The sequence below is a fragment of the Macaca fascicularis genome, chromosome 14 (assembly GCF_037993035.2).
Source record: "Macaca fascicularis isolate 582-1 chromosome 14, T2T-MFA8v1.1".
In the NCBI taxonomy this organism is placed as follows: Eukaryota; Metazoa; Chordata; class Mammalia; order Primates; family Cercopithecidae; genus Macaca; species Macaca fascicularis.
In genome coordinates, this window is record NC_088388.1 from 133,272,676 (window position 1) to 133,290,579 (window position 17,904).

Here is a 17,904-nt window from a genome sequence, read left to right on the forward strand (position 1 = left end):
AAGGCTCGTTGTGAATTGTGACGCTTCTGTCTTGTACAACCAGATCAGAGAGAGCGATAAACACTGAGTGGGTGTCAGACCTCTGCAGCTGGACACCTGGTGGCCAAAAATGCAGGAGTTAAATCCGGTTGGAAGGGGAGTCTCAGCAAAGATCTGAGCTGAATGGAAAGTTTCTGATGAAGTCTCAGATTGTCAGTGGCTGCTCCATCCTTTACAGCCTCTCTCCCATCCCTGGCCCGGGACACCCTCCCTCCACCTGGACTAGAACTTCACACAGACTCTCCCATCCCCGGCCCGGGGCACCCTCCCTCCACCTGGACTAGAACTTCACACAGACTTCAATCACAAACATCACAAACGTGTCTCACAAAAGTGTTACCTGCTTCCATGGCAAAGGATTTCTCAGAGTGAAAGTCCCGGGGTGCAGGAATGGCCTGAAGTGAGAGCCCGAAGCCTGGGGTTGACTCAGGAGGAAACAGCTCCAATGGGAAGGGCCCTCCCTGATCCCTGGCTCTCTCACTTTCTGTGGTCACTACTCACGTGGCAGTCACGTGGTGGGGCAAGGAGCAGAGCCTCGGGAAAGTAAAGAGGTAGCACTTGACTCCAGTCCATCTCCTTAGTAGCTGTGTGATCCTGGGCACAGTCACTTATTCCCTAGATCTGCACTATCCAATGTAGCAGTCACTAGCGTACTGCGCACCCAGGCTGGATGGCAGAGCCTACTGCATACCCAGGCCGGATGGTACAGCCTGCTGCATACCCAGGCCGGATGGCAGAGCCTACTGCATACCCAGGCTGAACTTCAGAAAGAAAATTAGCTTCCTGTGGCCGGGCGTGGTGGCTCACGCCTGTAATCCCAGTACTTTGGGAGGCCGAGGCGGGCAGATCATGAGGTCAGGAGATCGAGACCATCCTGGCTAACATGGTGAAACCCCGTCTCTACTGAAAAACACAAAAAATTAGCCAGGTGTGGGGGCGGCATCTGTAGTCCCAGCTACTCAGGAGGCTGAGGCAGGAGAATGGCGTGAACCTGGGAGACAGAGCTTGCGGTGAGATCCGGCCACTGCACTCCAGCCCGGGCGACAGAGCGAGACTCCGTCTCAAAAAAAAAAAAAAAAAGGGAATTAGCTTCCATAACTTTTTACTTTATAAATTTCTATACTTTTAACTTTTTGACTCTTTTGTAGTGACTCAGCTTAGAACACAAACACATTGCCCAGCTGTAAAAGAATATTTTACCTTTGTATTCTTATTCTATAAGATTTTTTCTGTTTTCAAATTCATTTATTTTTAACTTTTTAAACTTCGCAGCTAAAAACTAAGAAACAGGCGTGGTGGCTCACGCTGTAAACCCAGCACTTTGGGAGGCCGAGGAGGGTGGATCACTTGAGTTTGGGACCAGCCTGGCCAACAAGGTGAAACCTCATCTCCACTAAAAATACAAAAATTAGCCGGATGTGGTGACAGACCCTGTAATTCCAGCTACTCGGGAGGCTGAGGCAGGAGAATCACTTGAACCTGGGAGGCAGAGGTTGCAGTGAGCCAAGATCGCACCACCGCACTCCAGCCTGGGTGACAGAGCAAGACTCGGTCTCGGGGGGAAGAAAATCTAAGACACAGATGCACACATTAGCCGAGGCCTGCAGAGGGTCAGGATTGTCACTGTCACCATCTGCCACCTCCACATCCTGTCCCACTGCAAGGTCTTCAGGGTCAATGACATGCATGGAGCTGTCATCTGCGGTAGCAATGCCTTCTTCTGGATTTCCTCCTGAAGGTCATGCCTGAGGCCATTTTACAGTTAACTTATTTTTATAAGTAGAAGGAGCCCACACGTTAAAACCATAACAAGTATAGTATACTAAATACGTAAATCAGTATACCATTTATTATCATTATCACTTATTAGGTACATGACATAATTGTGTGTGCTAGACTTTTATAGGACTGGCAGAGCAGTATGTCTGTTTACGCCAGCATCACCACACACATAAAGAAGATTAAATGATCGTATTTATTTAATTACCCACCTGTTTGCTGTCTGTCTCGTCACCACTGGAATGTGAGACGTGCAGTCAGGGGCCGTGTCTGAACGCACAATGCCCATCCCATGTCTACAAAGGTACCTGGTACAGACTGATGATCCGCACCACAAACTCTCCTTTCTCCACCCTATCCCCGCACCGCAAATTCTCCTTTCTCCACCCTATCCCCGCACCGCAAACTCTCCTTTCTCCACCCTATCCCCGCACCACAAATTCTCCTTTCTCCACCCTACCCCCGCACCACAAATGTGGATTCCTGGACTCAGGATGCGTTTGTGGAAGGAAGGAAGGAAAGAAGAAAGCAAAGAGGAAAGAAGGCGGAGGAGGGAGGAGGGAAGAAGAAGCTGTTAGATGTACTTTGGGCAGCCTCAAAAATCTCACACAGTAAATATTTTTGTTTCTGGAAATGAACGTGATGGTTGGGAGACCAACCCAACACAGACGGTCATTTCACACGTCGGCTTTTTGACAGCCTGAAGAAGTTTGCACCTCTTAGGTGTGTAAGTTGTGAGATGTGCCTTGGGCCCAGGAGAAGGACAGGGGAAGGGTCAGTGGTGTTTTGTGCTCTGTTTGGGAATGTTCCCTTGCAACACCGCAGCCTATCCACACCCAGCCGCTTCGAGCACTCAGGTCCCAGGCTTTGCCAGCTGCTTTAGAGGAAGACAACAGCAATTGACTGCCTTTCTTTCTGCTTTCACCTTTTAAAGCATAGAATTTATTTAAGAGCTCACTCCTTAAATGCAAGTTTGAAGGTGAAGGAAAGGAGCTGCACGTACAGAGGGGGTGTCTCACGCTGCCTTTCACAGGCTGCGCTCCCCGGGGTGACACAAGGAACATCCTTGAGACATTCTCTGTGTGCAGTCAGAACACATGAAAGGCAGTGGCAGTGCAGCATGCACCGTGCACACGTACATAGGCACACAGATGCACACAGACACACGGCACACAGGTACACATATGCATGCACTGCACATATACCCACATGCACACACGTATGCAAGCATCATGCACACACCGTACCCAGAGACACACACACATAAACACACATGCATGTACACATGCACATCTGCAAGAAGAAAATTAGGTGACCAGAGCTAGTAATTACACAAACGCCTGTCACACCACAGCAGAGGCTCTGCCCTGTCAGCCGTGGCCGGCAGGTGTCAGCCCACTGTGGGGAAGGGGCTTGGAGTGTGACTCCACCGTGGGCTGCCGGATGCACGTTATTTCTACGTGAATCACTGCTTCTCAGGGCCTGGGAGTAGTCCGTGGACAGGCGACCTGGAGGAGCAACCACAAAAGGCCCAGGGCTTTCTCTGCTCCAGGTTAACTTGGTTGTGAAGAAGAATATGCCAGAAAGCTAACCAGCTGGAAAGCTCCTCCTCTAAGGGAGAAAGGGTCCTAGCAGCACAGGAAGCCGTGGCTGCTCTTGTATACCTCTCTCCATCTCATGAGTCTGCTTTTGAATGCCTCCTCGAGGTGCCGCTCCCAGGCTATGACTGGCTAATCAGGTCTGATTCACGGGACTAGGATGCCATAATCCTCAAACAGGAGGAAACTATGCTAATAATACGTTCATTTGTTTTAAAGCCTCCACTTAAGGGGATTGGGTTGGCCTGAGCCCAGGGCCCCTGAGAGCTCAGTTCCGTCTGTGAGGGGCCTGGGGGAGGGGTGCAGGGCATCTGTACTGACTGTAGACACGATGGGGTGTGTGTGTGTCTGTGTGTGTGTGTGTATGGTAGAGGGAGGAGGATGTGATGGGCTGCCTGTGCACACACCCCTCTCTCCAGCTGCACGCCTGCACTCCAGGAACCAAAACCCAGCTCTGTGCCAGCGTCTCCCATGACTGCTCCCAGATGCCTTTGTTTCAGCAGTTCTGGCTCCTCTTGGCTCCAGGCATCTTCTTGCTATTCCTCTTTAAATATTCCCAACGTTCAGGCTTCAGCGTCCATGCCAGCCCCTCCCTGACCCAGCCCCAGCCGCGCCAGCCTGGCAGGATACCAGCTCCCCACAGCCTCTCCCATGCATTTCAGCCCACTCCCTTTGATGCATCGGTGACTCGTGGCTTCAGAGTACTGTCTTCATCCAGGGTCTTTGAACAGTGCAGCCTGAGGCAGAAGCTTTGGTGCTACCCGCGTTCTGATTGAGTACAGCCTCAGGGAAACAGGGAGGAGGAGCAGTGGATTGAGGTGGGGAGGGAGGGCGGGCAGACCTGGGTGCCACCGCTGCCGGGTAGCAAGTGTCACTGCTGTGAGTATCTGTGTGTCAGGACAGGTGAGGGGAAGGAGACGGAATCGAACTCCCCAGCTCCCCTTGGGCCTGCCTCTCGCTGGCCAGCACCTGCCTCACAGGCACCGACATGCCCCCGCCCATGCAGGGGCTCTGCTTGCAGCCCCTGGTGCACATGGCCCGCCTTCCAGGCCAGGCTTAGGAGACCAAGCCCCACGGAGCCAGCCCAGCAGCCTGCAGTGGAGTCAGCAGTGACCGGCTCCAGGGCCTGGGGCGCCCGCTCTGCAGGGAGGCTGTGGCACGGAGCCCTCGCTTGCTTTTTATGGCTGCCCAGGGTGGAACACAAAGCAGAGAGGGTTCCAGGGGGCTCTGAGGTGGAGGAAAGACGGTCTGGGATACGATCCGGAGGTGGGAGGCGGGCACAGCCCTGAGACGTTGTTTAGAGAAGAGAAGCTGCCAGAGGTTAGAAAAAAGCCTGGAGTCTGAGAGGAGACAGGGCCAAGACCAATTCATTTCTGTGAAAAATTAGGTTTCAGAGCAGCCCTGTACAAAGGGCAAGTTCATTTTATGTTTCACCATCTGCACTGGACGTGGTTGGAAAGTCATCGATGCCTCAGGTCTCAATGCACCTTCCCTCCAGGTTCACCTCCTCTGAGTCTCTCAACACCTCTCCCCACGTGGCGGCCTCTGAGTAATGCCAGCCCCCAACCCCTTTCCTTTCCTGCCCTTCAAGCATGTCTCCCAGCACTGCCCCTCCCAGCACTGCCCCTCCCAGCACTGCCCCTCCCAGCACTGCCCCTCCCAGCACTGCCCCTCCCAGCACTGCCCCTCCCCATCTGCACCTGGAGCCCAGGAGAGGAGGCCTCAGCTGAGCCTGCATCTCCAGGGAAGAATCCCAGTCCCAGGAGCCACCTCCTTCCTGGCCCTTGCTCCCTGCAGTCCCAGCTCCCACCTGGCCCAGAACCCAAGGCACCCACCCCCCGGCCTGCTGCCGTCCCCTGGGTGGTCTGCAGTGCGGAGCAGGACAGGAGCTGCCAGGGCCTCTCTGCAGCCTCCTCTCTAGGGGGTCAGAGCCCATCAGGCTGGAAGGAGGGTGGACGCAGGTGCCCGGTTAGTATCTCTCTAGGGGGTCCGAGCCCATCAGGCTGGGGAAGGAGGGTGGACGCAGGTGCCCGGTTAGCAGTCCTGGCGGGTTGGACCCTGCATGCAGGGGCGGCTACAGCCCCCCCCTCTCATTCCCCCACTCCTCCCAGACGCACCTGGTAAGACCTGGAGAAAATTGCTTCTCCAGCACAGTTAGGGCCGTCACGATTAGCAGGACTGGAAGTTCCATTTTTACAGATAAGGCAAATGTGTTTAGATTCGTGCATGGTCTCTAATTAGAACAAATAGTCTTAGCCACACAGCGAAGCAGAATTGATGATTCACTGATAGCTAATGGCTTTCAAGAAACAACAGATGTACTTAAAATGAAGATATATTTCATGGTGTATTTTTCCCTCCAAAAAACACTTTTGGTTGATTGAATAATGCATTATAATGATTAAGCTGCTAGTTCCAAATATGTTCTCAGGAATTTATGAAGCAATCTGCCCTCCCAGCCGCCCGGAGAGGAGCTTGAATGCACCTAAGAGAGAAGAAGGCAAGACCTGTGGCCCCCACGGCTTCTGGCAAAGTGGGAAGAGCTGAGGGGTCTTCACGACTGGGGAGCGGGGGCTGCAGGGAGAACGGACGTGGGTCCCGGAGCACACCCAGGAAAAATATTCGTAAAGATAGAGGTAGGGAGGGGAACCCACTGTTCTCCAGCTCCCTGGGCCAAAAGCAGCCCTGGAGGCCACTGGCACAGCCTTCAGGAGCAGGACTCAGACCTGGCGCCAGGCAGGAGCCCCCCCACCGCCCCCAGGCCTGGGAGGGGCACGAGGACCTGAGAGGCTGAGCCGACAGAGAACGACGGTGACCTGGGCCTGGAGTCTATCAGTGAAATCTACACTGAGGAAAATATGCACTAAGTATCTCAGAAGCCCCCACAAGGGCAGGGCAGTGAGTGTGTAAGAGGGAGGTGGGGTGGGGAGCCCGGAGCTCTGAAGTTAAATTGATGCCACTGACCCACCCCTCAAATGATTTCCGGCCAGAGTCTTCTCTGCTCAGGACTCCATCCCTGTAAGAAAACTGAGGAGCTGGATTGGGAGAGGAGGGAGGGCCTGGAACATGAGTTCTAAGCTATCAAAAGGGGCTCTGCTTCCCCTAAGGCCATGGATGCCGTGTGCCCTGTGGGACCGACACACCACACTCCCGCTCTCCAGCTGCCTATTTTATCTTCCACGCCCAGGGAGCACCGAGGCCCTCCCCGGAGCCTCCCACACCCACACAGCACGCTGTAGCCGCCTCCGTCAGCTCAGGGAGGGCAGCTCTGCCTCACACTGCTGGAGCCAAGGCCAGCGCAGGGCGATGCCTGTGGAAACAGCACGTGAGGTCAAAAGCCTAGTGGGTTTCCCTGTGACGGAAAGTCTGAGCATTGAGGAAGGGTGGAGGGGACCAGGAATTAAGGGGTTACCCGATGCTGGGAACAGAAACGGGCGTTTGACATGCAGAGTTTTCCAGATCACTGGAGATCAAAAAACTCGTCCTTGTTCTAGAACTTTTAGTCTCTGGTGTGCGACGTTGGGTAAGTCACATTTCCGCTCTAGGGCACGTCTGCCTCATTTGAAAAATGAGAGATTTGGACTAAAGCGCCTCTAAAATCTCTTCCACCTTAAGAGTCAATGGTGAGCTGTCATTTGGGTGATGCGCGCTCGTCATAGCACCCCCTAAAAGACACTAAAGACAGTAGGCTGGCGGGTCATTACTGCTTCAGGGCTCCGGGTGCGGGCCCCCGAATGCCACCTCTCAGCAGAATCACGGAATCGCCAGGGCTGCTTCCGGAAATGCGGATTGCTGGCCAACGTAGCTCTACTAGATCATCATTCTGTGGTGGGACTGGCAAGTCTGTGTCTCCAGTGACTTCTCTGCTGAGTGTGATGTCCCCAGCCTTCCAAGCACCACAGCGAGGCCGGCACCAAACTCCTGATTTAATTAGTCACAACTAGGTTAGCAGAAAATTATCAGAGCATTGACGGCAAATGCTGTTCTACAATGAGCTTCTACCTGGAGATCTGTGAGGACCAGCAGAGCCACGAGGATGCATGGTTCTCAGGAGGCTCAGCACCGGTGCTGCGGAGGGAGCCATCCCGGTGGACAGGGCCTTTGGACACTCCGTGCTGTTTCCGTGGTGTGGGCTGGGGAGACTCCGGGAAGGGCCTCAGCGCTCCTGGGTATGGAAGCTGGACAGCAGGAGTTGGTGTGTCTGCCCCACAGTGCACACAGCGGCCGTGAGCTTAGAGGAAGCAGAGCCTCTCTGATAGCTCGTAATTCACATCCCACACTCCCTCCTCTCCACTCTCCACACATCCCACACTCTCCCTCGTCTCCACTCTCCACACATCCCACACTCCCTCCTCTCCACTCCCCAGCTCTTCCGTTTTCTTACAGGGATGGAGTCCTGATCAGAGAAGACCGTGGCCTGAAATCGTTTGAGGGATGAGTCAGTGGTATCAATTTAACTTCAGAGGCGTCCCTCTGCCCAGGCTCTGCACCCCACCCGCCACCTACCTTCCTCCCGGACACTCACCGCCCTGCCCTTGTGGGGCCTTCTGAGACCATTTAGTGTATATTTCACTCAAGGAAGGCCTCAGTGACAATCCAGGCCCAGGTTACCATCCTTCTCTGTTGGCCCAGCCTCTCAGGGACTGGCCTGGGATGGACCCTGGCAGGTGCAGCCTGCCTTCTGGAGGAACCCACCTGGCGAGGCTGTGTCCTGCTTCTTACCCCCATTCCTTTGCCTGAGCCACACACCTGCTTATGCCACCCTTTATCTCAGGGCGTTCTTCAGGCAATACATTCATCTGACATGGCTGAGGTATCCTCACATGGCCCCTTCCCATCTACCTGTGAGGGAAGCCACTTCCTCATCCAGAGCCCTGGACTTGCTGTTCCGTCTGCCTCAAGTCCTCTTTCGCTGGGACCCCATGTGGCTGCCTCATTTTCCTCATTACCCTGTGAGATGAAATGTCACGTCCCCAGAGATTTCTCCTGGATTGTGACCCCAGTCACCGCCTTCGTTTGTGCATTACACCTAGCACTATATGAATTGCACACATGCACACACACATGCACACACCCACGCACACACACATGCACACACACACGCTCACACACACCCACGCATATGCACACATGCACACACATGCACACACACACGCACACACACCCACCCATACACACACATGCACACATCCATGCATACACTCTCGTGTGTGCACACGCACACACATATGCACACACATGCGCACACACATGCACACACATGCACACACACACGCACACACACATGCACACATGCACACACATGCATGCACATACACATACACACACACGCACACACGCACACACACATGCACATACACGCACACACACATGCACATACATGCACCCACATGCACACACACATACACACACGCACACACACATGCACACATGCACACACACGCACACACATGCACATGCACACACACGCACACACATGCACATGCACACACACGCACACACATGCACATGCACACACACGCACACGCATGCACATACACACGCACACACATGCACACACACATAGGCACACACATGCATGCACATACACATACACACACATGCACACACATACACACACATGCACACATACACATGCGCGCACACACATGCACACATACATGCACACACACATGCACACACATACACACACATGCACACACATGCACACACACGCACACACACAAGCACACACATGCACACATACATGCACACACACACATGCACACACATGCACACACGCACACACACAAGCACACACATGCACACATACATGCATGCGTGTATCTTGTAGTTGCCGTTGTTATCCACCCACCAATCCCCAAATGGTGAACTCCATGGGGCAGTAACTTTGCCCGTCATAGTTAATCCTGTTTCCCCAGAACCTAGAAACGGGTACACTCCAAGTCCTTAACGAATACTTATTATGTAAGGTTGGATGCTAGAATAATTCCATGAATTAAAATATCTCAGTATCCTATTCTGGAAAGTAAAAAATTGGACTCATTGTCCTCGGGGATCTCTTCGAGCTTGTGTAGGCCTGAAGAAGCCACTATTTGTCCAAAAAAGAGCAGTGGGAATAACCTGAGGGCCTCGAGCAGGCCAGGGACACAAGCACCTGTCACTGAGGCTTTGACGTCTCGTGGTGAAGACCTCCTATGAGCAATGGATGTGCAGACCGGTGGTGAGTGAGTGGCTCTACAGGAGGATGGACGGTGCTCTGTGGTGACGTGGATGGAAAGTTCTCAGGGTGTCAGGAAAGGCTTCACACAAGAGGGACAGTTGAGCTCATCTTCAGGGGTGAGTTGGAATTCACCCGATGGAGAATGAAGTTAGGCATTTCAGGCAAGAGAAAGAAAAGGTCGTAGGCATATGCATTTGGAGGCACACGGCTCCTCTAAGAAACAAGGACGGACACACAAAGGTGAGAGCCACGCAGGGTGGAAAGCCTGGGCGAAGGAACAGATGCGTCCTGGACTGAGTTTGGAAAGCTCTGTGTTCCGGTAGGCTGCTCAGAACCGTTCTCAGGTACTCGAGAGCCAGCAGAAGTCCAGTACACAGATTTCCTTACAGTCACAATGAGCTTGTTTCATCTTTAATCAGAGGACTAGTTCTCGTTTAGAAAGATTGGAATGGCAGCTGTGGAAAGGATGAAGGAGAGAGAGGCACAACGAAACGCAGGGAAGTACCTAAAGTGACTGCAGTCCTTCAGCTGAGAAACAATGGATGGCCCCACTCAGCAGATTTTGAGAATAGCCAATGAAACAGATTTAAGAAAAAAATACATCACCAAAATTTGAGAGAACACGATTAATGTATTAGTCAGGGTTCTCCAGAGACAGCACCAATAGGGGAGGGAGAGGCAGAGGGACAGGGAGAGGATTATGGAGATTGAGAAGTCTCACAGTCTTCCATCTGCAGTCTGGAGACCCAGGAGACCCGGGAGACCCGGGGTGGCCTGTGAACCAGAAGAACCAGTGGTACAAGTTCTAGTTCTAGTTTCAAGGCGGGGGAACAGGATATCTGACAGTGAACTTCCAGTCTGAGGGCAGGGAAGTCCCTGCTCGGGCCATCTGGCAGAGGAAATGTGTTCTCCTTCCTCCCCCACTTTGTTCTTTCTGTTGAGGCCGTCAGCTGAGTGGGCGATTCCAAGCCACGTCGGGGAAGGCAATCGTCTTCATTCGGCCGACCAGTTCAAATGCTTCTCTCATCCAGAAACACCCTCTCAGATTCATCCAGAAACATGTTTAACTAAATGTCTGTTTGGGGCACCCTATGGCCCAATGAGGTTGACACATAAAATTAACATCACATGGCCGGGCGCGGTGACTCACGCCTGTAATCCCAGCACTTTGGGAGGCCGAGGCAGGTAGATTGCCTGAGGTCGGGAGTTCGAGACTAACCTAGCCAGCATGGTGAAACTCTGTCTCTACTAAAAATACAAAAATTATCCAGGTGTGGTGGCAGATGCCTGTAATCCCAGCTGCTCGGGAAGCTGAGAGAGGAGAATCACTTGAACCTGGGAGACAGAGGTTGCAGTGAGCTGAGACCGCACCATTGCACTCCAGCCTAGGCAACAAGAGTAAGACTCCACTCAAAAAAGAAAAAAAAAAATTACCGTCACACATGGTCGTGTTTCGCCCAGTTGCTGCTTCCTAAGTCTAAACTTAATCTCCACTGAGCTCCTAAATTCCACGTGTGGCGGAGCCTAAATCTGCAGAACAAATGCTTCCGCTGGTTCATTTCTTACTGGGGCTGGACACAGCCGATGAAAGACTCTTGGCTTCAAAACTGCATGTGTTTGAGACAGCTACTAAGTTAGCTCAAAATTCTCATCTCTAGGCCAAGATTTAGAATTGTTAGAGCCAAGAACTTTTGAGTTTATGGGGAATTGCTTCTTGACAGCAAAATATTTAATATCTGAAAGCACAGGAGGAGGAGGTGACCGAATCCAGAGACGTTCTCTGTGGATTTAACACCAAAGATAATAGGCTTTGCTTCATCTGCAGTTTTGGCTTCTTCTTTACAGAATCGTAAAGTGCTTTGGCCTCCTGGCCTTCTGTGCTATCCATATATCTGGAAAGGAAGGTGTTGGAAGAGATTAAGGAAAGAAGGGCACAGTAACATGCATTGAATGCTCAGTATGTGCAGGACATAACCCTACAGGCTTAATATTATCAACATTGAATTTTGGGATGAGGAAACTGAGGCCAGCAGTATTAGGTCATCTGCACATAAGGCATGTGAGCTGGGTGGGGTGTGGAAAATTGTGTAGGCCCCGAGTTCAGAGTTGAAAAGAACTGATTGTGGAATTAGTGGATATTTTTTATAATTTTATTTTAAAATAATTTTAGATTTTCTAAAAATTTGCAAGAATTGTACAAAGGTAATTTGTGCCTTTACCTAAATTCCCTAGTCGTTAGCGTTGGCCTCATTTCCTCTGCCTGTGGACATATATTTTTAAATTACCTACTTTAAATAACTTACATTTTTTAAATTGAGTACTTCTTATTGTAAAAATCTATTCTTATTAAAAAAAGAGAAGAAGAAACAAAAATTAGACCGACTACTACCACCAATTACTTGTATTTCCTTTCAGAGATAGTCTCTATAAAGAGAGTACACACATACACACACACACACCCTTGTTCACAAGTGGGAATCCATATAGACAGTGCTTTGTACTTTTCTTTCATTGCTTAAAATAATCCTTGAGATTACTTCCCATATGAACACATACTTCTTTATTTTTAACATCTGTATCCCATTGCATAAATGAATCTTAATTCAGTTTATCCCAACACTATGTATACTGTTAATGCCCATTTTTTGCTGTTACAAAAAGTACTGCAATGAATATGTCTGTACGTACACTTGTCCTTAGGTATCCATGGGAAATTGGCTCTAGGAAGAGAACCAGTTCATTCTATTCTGTTGATGCTAAAATCCACAGATGCCCAAGTTCTTTATGGACAATGGTGTAGTATTTGCATAGAACCTATGCACATCCTTTTTCACACTTTAAACCTCTAGATTACTTACAATATCTAGTAGAAGGTAAATGCTCCATAAATAGTTGTTTAGGAATAATGATTGAGATAGTATCTACCCAATTCTAAAATGCCTGGTCAAGTACGTACTACTTTAAAAATGACAAAACAGAGGCTTCCAGAGGTTAAGTAACTTACTGGAATCCAGCATGTGGAATTATCTCCTGGGTCTAGAACAACAGGGCAGTGTCTAAGGAAACCTCAGTTAACCATCCCTTATCCTTAGGAATCAAAGGAAGCAAGTGAGGCTCACCCGGTGACCTGGATTCCAGAGGCCTGGCCCCCAGATGTGCTGAGAGTAGAGGGAGACGCACCCTAACACGGCAGGGGAGATTCCTGAAGGCATCGCTGTCCACGGCTTCCGCTCAGTGTCACTTACCGTAAGTCTGGAGGAGGGAGGTAACTATGGCTCAGCAATAGCTCTGCAGCCAGCGGCAGAATGCTTTGCAAAACCCAGCAAAGCTTTGTGAATAAATGTCAGCCCTTCATGTTATCAATGTCAAAATGAGTCCCAGGGAGAGGCATGACTTGCCCTGGCTGCACAGCTCCTGGTGAAGAGCTGGTCATTCCACACTAAGCTGACTCCAGGCCCTGCCACATTTGCAAAGTGAAGTAAGCTTCTTTCTTCTGCCCTCAAAAAGCAAAACAAAACAGCAAGGCCTGCTATTTACCAATGGCAAAACCTCAGGAAGCCCACAGTTCTCCAAATCAAATAAAGTGAGTATCGTAGAGGAAGGGATGGTCAGTACAAACCTGTTTGCCTTGTTAACCTTGTGTCACCTCAGTGTCGCCAACACTGGACCAGGCAGCTCGGAAGCAGCAGGGTGCTGGCTGCCCGGGTCGAGCCACTTGCTGAGAGTCTGTCCCAGAGGTGAGCGCAGCGGGGAGGGAAGATGTCCTGGACGGGATGATCTGATCGCTTGCAGGTCCTCCCAAAGCCTTCCTGGCTCCTAGTCAGCAATGCCGGAAAAGAAAGCACTCAGAAGAGGGTCAGCAGGGGTGTGCTCCGGCCAGAGCTGGGGGCCCCTCCCCATGCGGCAGTCGTCTCCATTCTACGTCCAAGCAACACACCTATCTAAGGTGGTTCAGCCCTCTGCCTCTCTTTTTAGCTTTTAGCCTTTTCGGTGGACTTGTCCTATGACCAATTTAAGTTGAAGTTGGCAATGATTTCCTGGTGGAGGCAAACAAATTGGATTTTGCTGCCTTGATGCCAGTGATGAACCATGGGGTAAGAAATGTGAGTTTGTTGGCACCATAGATGGGTAATTTATAGATTCAACGCCATCCCCATCAAGCTACCAATGACTTTCTTCACAGAATTGGAAAAAAACTACTTTAAAGTTCATAAGGAACCAAAAAAGAGCCTGCATTGGAGACCCCTGGAACCCCCGGAGGGGAGACTGTGGCTGACACCGGTCCGTACCCTCAAAGCCCAGTAAATGATTAACGAACGGTTCTGACTGAATGAGCGCGTAAGATTCCCCCTCCTGGGGAGGGTGGGGCCTGCCCTTTCCATTTGCACTGTGGTCAGAGGGAGAAAGCAGCATTTGGACTCAAAGGAAAGCTTCCTGGTGCAGCTGGGCTGGGCCTGCAGAGCGGTGAGCGATGGACCTCGAGAGCTGGGGGACACTTGTGTGGTGTGAACGAGTAACACACAGCCAGGTGCTCCCGGTGCTGCTGCTGGACGCAGTCAGCCAGCTGAGCTCAGCAGGGCCCACAACAGCCCAGCGCAGCCCTGCAGGGAAGAGGGCCAGTGTCCAGGCTGCATCTCCCAGTGTCCAGGCCTGGGAACTCCGCCTCAGTTGACCACTCCACAAACATATAATGTACACGTATGAGGCAACTGCTGTGTGCGAGGCAGGGTGGACACACGCTGAGGCTCTGAACTCCCGGTAAACGTGGTTAAACGGAGAACACGGCCAGAGCTGACCTAAGGAAACTTTCATGACCCATTCCTGTCCCGGTGCCGCTCTCCCCTCACCGTCTCTAAAACCGTCACCACATGAGGCCCTCTACTAGTCAGACGACATCAAGATATTTGCAAAAGTATCCAAAGGGTCATGAGAAAGAAGCTTTTAGAAAACTGAGACAAGGACACATTCCAAATACCTCTCAACATTTCCAGTTAGATTTCTGTCTTCGGGAGAACTTCTAGGAGTTTGAGATCAAAGAGGACCTACCTCCCTTCACTGCCGCTGCCTGCTGAGAACCAGCCTTGCCAGGCAGCAGGGAGGGGAACGGAGGAGAGAGCTGGGTCCGTGCCAGGTCTCCCCAGCCCGGAGCGGAGAAGCACAGGCTGTGGGGACGGAGGAGTGTCGACTCTGGCCTCGCAGTGTAAAGGCTTTGGTCAGAGCCTGTGTGCAGAGGGCCGGCCTCACACGGGACACAGGACTCCACGGAGCACCCTCAGACCTGCCCCGCCCCCCCACAGTGCCTCAGAGAGTGTCCTGCATATGCCAAATGTAACGCGGGCTCTGCCTCACTGACGAGATTCATCTCGAGGCGTTAAATACAAACTGTGACAGACGGAGGATCTATTAGTCCGTTTTCACTCTGCTGATAAAGACGTACCCTAGACTGGTCAGTTTACAAAAGAAAGATGTTTAACTGGACTTATAGTTCCGCATGGCCGGGGAAGGTCTCACAATCGTGGGGGAGGGTGAAAGGCACTCCTTACATGTGGGCAGCAAGAGAGAATGAAGAAGAAGCAAAAGTGGAAACCCCTGATAAACCCATCAGATCTCGTGAGACTCACTGTCAGGAGAATAGCACGGGAAAGATCAGCCCCCACGATTCGATTACCTCCCCCTGCTTCCCTCCCACAACACGTGGGGATTCTGGGAGACACAATTCAAGTTGGGATTTGGATGACACAGCCAGACCGTATCAGAGCACATTCGGTCAAAGAGCCTCAGCTGAGCTGGACGAGAACCAGGATTGTAAACAAGTGCATCCCCATCAGATGATGTGTCTCCAGCAGAGGGAGGGGCCATCACTGCCCCTGAAGCAGCCACACAACTACTTCCATTCCTGGACAAGAGAAGTGCGTGCTCTCCCCGCCTGTGAAGACGAGACGCTGAGCTCTGCCCCCCAGGTTCTCTCTGCAGCTCAGCCCCTCCTTATTCACTAAGGGCTCATGTGCCAGGCCCCGTGGAGAGCACCAGGCTCAGAGGAGCGTGCAGCCTGCAGACGCTCTGCCCTGGTGCTGCCGGCGAAGCGGACAGAGGAGGTGAGAAGCGAGCGTGAAGATGCGCCCAGGATGTGAGAGTCTAGTTTACAGTCCAGGAGAAACCTCGCTGTGCGTTCAAGCTGAGACTTAAGCAGAGAGTAGCAGGCGGCTTAGGGGACCTGGTGACTAGTGAGACACCCGGGATGGGAAGAATTCCTCTCAGCCCTGGGAGGTGATGGTGGATGCTCAAGCTCCCACCCTCACAGTGCACAGCCTCAGGGAGAAAACCTCCATCAGTGACAGAAACTTTTCTGTGCAGAGCCACCTACAAACGCTACAGCTCAGGGGCTGTGGTCTGAGGCCCTGAGGCTCGAAACGCAGGACTGAGGTGATCGTCCGGACACAGCAGCTGGCCTGTGTCTAGAGCCGTGGTTCTCAACTGGGACCCCCCACCCCAGGGGGTGTGGAGACATTGTGGTCGTCACACCTGGGGGCAGAGGGAATTCACCGCTATCTAGTGGGAAAAGGCCGGGGATGCCGGCAAACCTCCTGCAGAGCACGAGCTCCACAACAGAGCGGTGCCCCGCCCAGCATGCTGACAGGTCCAAGGTCGAGAAACTACTCTAGGACGTAGCAGAGCTCCATAAATACCAGCTCCTGTTATTTTTCTCTTTCAGTCTTCTTATTTCTTGTTGATAGTCCTCGGTCTCTCCAGGGGCCACGATTTCTAGAAGTTGCCACACTTTGCCCCATTTAGCACCGCAGGGCACTGTGGCCAAGCCACAGTTCCCATTTCTTTGGGAAGTTAGAGATTTGAAAAGTGCTCATATGATGAGAGCACATGGACACGTGAGGGGCCTGTTGGGGCGTCGGAGGAGGGAGAGCATCAGGAAGAAGAGCTAACGGACGCCGGGCTTAACGTTAATGCCTAGGTGATGGGTTGATCTGTGCAGCAGCTTTTTCTTGATGAGGGGCCCGATGTTGTCTTCCGCTGCGTTCCCTGGGTGCCTTCATTGTGACTTCCAGTGGCCTCAGGAAGACCCACCTCCCTAGAGCCTGGATGTCTGGATATCTCGTGGGGAGGGCCTATGTGGCCTTCTGTGCGTGGAGTCGGGGAGCCTGTCCTAACAGCCTTGAATTCACTCTTACGCCCGTTCTTCCGCGGGGACAGAAGAAAAGGTTTCGTGTCCTACAAGACATTAATAAGCTCCTACATTAATTTTACTGCTATTACTAATATTTCTGTCAGAGTAAAGATTTTAAAATTAAACCAAAATCTAAATAGATGTATTGGTGACATCCCAGTTCCACAGGGAGCAGCAACCCTTAGAAGCTTTTGTCTCAGGAGAATTTTCATATATCTAAGGGCTCGTGGGGGGAAAAGCAAAACTGCTGAGTCTTCCAGGCAAGAAATAATAAAGTCTGGGGAAGGGAACGAAAGTAAACCCAGCCTCGTCCAGTGATTGCTGTCTCATCTTTATGCCATGCCTGAGTACGAGAGTCCTTCCCCCCGCCCTTCTCATCACATCCTCCTTTCCACTGCTGGGCTTTCTTACAGGTGCCAGGGTATTAAAAGTTTTCTAGGTCTTCAGCTAAGATGTGTCTTCAATTCCCACCTCATCCCTTGGAGACTTCCCCAGCAAAATTAGCCAAAGAAGAGCATCTGGCTTTCTTTTTACAAGAGCACCTGGCTCATCGCCAAGGGGGAGAGAAGATGATCATGTAATTGTCCCAAATAAACAGCAATAAATCTGAGCCCAGACGGGCCAGGAGTTCCTAAACAGGATCAGCTTTTCTTCTGTTTACAGGTGTACTGGCAGGAGCCTTGGCAGAGTTGTGAAGAGCAGGCCCTGTGCACACCCACGCTGTGCCAGGTCCCATCCCTGAGGAGCATTAGTTACATGGCCCCACATGTGTACGCCTGCTGTTCAGGGTATACAGCAGGCCTGCGCCAAAGCACTGAGGGATTCTGATGTGTGAAACTGCTCAAACTTGACTCTGAATAAATCCCTCTCCCTTTTCTCCCCCACCTAATCTACCATCCAGGACAGTCTGCTGACTCCTTGAGGACCTGCCTAAAGGGCTGGTGTCCAGAGTGGTTGCCTGACCAGACGCCGTGTCTGCAGGCAGGGAAGGGTGAAACCTGGGACTGAGGGCAAAGAGAAGGAGAAGTGCAGATAGGCAGGATGTGGAAGATGGAAAAGGAAGGTGAGGGTACAGGAGGATGATA

General features: G+C 51.7%; 2 long non-coding RNA genes across 2 annotated transcripts in view; one reads left to right on the forward strand and one right to left on the reverse strand.

The window, feature by feature from the left end:
- Window positions 1–17,904, forward strand: part of LOC123568663 (uncharacterized) — a 71,392-nt gene that overhangs the window by 40,127 nt on the left and 13,361 nt on the right. The window contains exon 2 of the long non-coding RNA XR_006692064.3: window positions 12,732–12,885. This is a non-coding gene — a long non-coding RNA (uncharacterized lncRNA). The remainder of the gene's footprint in view (window positions 1–12,731; window positions 12,886–17,904) is intronic.
- On the reverse strand, window positions 10,251–13,582 carry LOC141408409 (uncharacterized). The gene is made up of 2 exons (XR_012422825.1): window positions 13,259–13,582; window positions 10,251–11,531 (listed from the first exon to the last, which is right to left on the reverse strand). It is a non-coding gene; the product is annotated as an uncharacterized lncRNA (long non-coding RNA).